Raw genomic sequence first — 2,456 nt, 5'->3', positions numbered from 1 at the left:
GAATCAGGGGAGTCTTCTAGGAGGGGAACAGCTTTGAGATGCCTCATGAAAGAAGCCTGGGAGGAAGTTTGGGGTTGGCAGGTAGGTGGGCGTGGGAGAAAGGGACCCCATGGGGGCTGGCTGGGCCTGCCTCGTCTGAAGGAGCCGACTTCATCCCAGCTCCATAAGGACACTTCCCTGAAGGCCCCACCTGCCCACTCTTCTCACCTCCTAAACCTACAAGGGCCAGGGTAGGGGCCGTAGCCAAAGTCCACCCGCACCTGGCATAGCGAGAAGCGTTGCAACAGGAGGGCTTTAAGCGAGGTTGGAGGGTGAACAGGAGAAGATGAGATGAGTGACCGAGGTTGCTCATGGGATCCCTTTCTTTCAAGGCCTTTAGAAACGAAAACGTTCCTTTGCTGCCAACTTAACCAGTGAGTACAAACAAGAGGGGGCTTGGTGGGGCCTGGGGACAGAGTCCTCAGGTAAGAGGAAACCCCACCCCTCCAGCACCATCCCACACCTCTTCTTAAAACTCTGGCTGCTCTGTGAAAAGCTTGTCTCTGCTCCTGTTCCCAGAGGCTGTTATTGCAAAGGATTAGCGAGTTCAGCCTAGTGAGCCAAAGGGGCAGGGCTCCCAGAACTCGACCCGGATGGTAGGGGAGGACCGGGAAACCGACTCCCCTCCACACAGCCCAGAGCCTGCCACCGCAGCTGGGCCCCATCCAGCCCTTTCCTCGATGGGGGTGCTGGCTGCCCAGGAGCAAGGCAGTGGGTTGTCGCCAGAGGTGACGAGGTGGCATGTCTTGGCAAGAGCCGAGGGTTCAGTATTCCTGTGGGTGGTCAGAGAGAGAAAGCGGAGGGAGCAGTTTTTCTCACTTTGCTCCCTGAGGTCTGTATTTATATGATTGTCATAGTCCAACAGCTCACTTCTGAGATTGACCGAGTGCTACACTTCACCAGCTGCTTGTTGGAGCGTATTGCCTGTGGCCTGGCCCAGGGAGGGCAGGCGGATTTTCTGAGTCACACAGCAAAACTGCCGTGGAGACAGAGGAGAGTGAAGTGTTTGGGCCCTGGGGCCTCAGCCACCTGGCCTGTTGCTGCCTGCATTCTCCTCATGAATGTTGCTCTGTCCTTTCGGTCCAAACAGGCTCTGACCTGCTCTGATAGCAGTAACATAAGGGCCGACAAATGCCATGTGATTTCACTCCTATGTGGAATTTAGGAAACAAAACAGAGCAGAGAAGGATAAACAAAAAAAAAAAAAAAAAAGGGGAGAAAAAACAAAAAAAAAAACCTTAACCAAAAAAAAAAAAATGCTGGGTCCTAAAAAGGGGGGGGGGGGGGGGGGCGGGAAGGGGGGAAGAAGGGGGATGGGGAAAGGAGGGCACTTGTGAGGAGCGCCGGGTGTTGTTATGGAAGCGTCAAATCACTAAATTCTATACCTGAAACTAATATCACACTGGATGTTAACTAACTGGAATTAAAATAAAAAACTTAGTAAAAAAAAATAACTATTAAAAAATATGAAAAAAGTTCCAATTTTAAAAAAAAAAAAGAAAGAAAGAAATGACCTAAGGGCCGCATGCATCTCGTTAGGGCCGCTGGGCCAGGCAGGACTTCTAGACGTCATTGACATTCGGGCGGCTCCCTGACACCCTAGCTAAAGAAGGGATTTTGGCAGCTCAAAGGTCTTGGGTTCAAATCTCAACCCTAGCACTTGACTGAGGCCAGTGAGGCAGCTTCGTAGAGCTTCAGTTTTCTTGTTTATGAAATAGGATACTTGAACAGGTTGTGGTGGGGATGAAAGGAGCCTCTGTAGGCGACAGGCCTAGGACAATGCCTGGAAGTTGGCAAGTAGGGTTCAGTAATCAGAGGTCACTGCACTGCCCATCCTCCAATCCAAATCCAACCAGACCCACCTTTCTCCTTAAGGTGAGGAGGAACTCCACTGTCCCAGGGTGGGAAATCTCTCCTCTGAAATCCGGGCCCGCAAATTATAAGGCTATTTGGCTTGCGTGATCCAATTAATAGCCCTCTGTCCCGTAGACCTCGGCAGACACCTCACCTTTCGCCCCAGGGGCCCCTTGGCTCAGCAAAGCCTGCCCATCTAGGAGGACAGAGGTCCCCTGCTTCCTCCGGAGAAGAAGGTGCGTCAGAAAGGAGCAGGCGGACTGGTTGCTGAGCTGTGGAAAATAATTAAACCAGGGGAGAAACAAAACCCCACGTCCTTTGGAAATCGGGTGAGGTATGAATGTGCAGGGCGTGGCCCCCTGTGTAATGAGGCGCTCTGCTGGCTCTGGGAGCCAGCCGCCAGCTCTCCGGGCCCGTTGCGTCAGGCTTGGGCTGGTTGTTCCTCCTCTCCCCTCCCCCTCCTCCGCCCCCTCCTCCGCCCCCTCCTCCCCCACCTCCTCCCCCTTGTTCCCTATAGGTGTGTCTCTGGGTTCTGGCTACCTGACCCACTCCCCGCGCAGACG

The sequence above is a fragment of the Phoca vitulina genome, unplaced genomic scaffold (assembly GCF_004348235.1).
Source record: "Phoca vitulina isolate PV1807 unplaced genomic scaffold, GSC_HSeal_1.0 scaffold38, whole genome shotgun sequence".
Lineage (NCBI taxonomy): Eukaryota > Metazoa > Chordata > Mammalia > Carnivora > Phocidae > Phoca > Phoca vitulina.
This window is presented reverse-complemented; position numbering follows the sequence as displayed.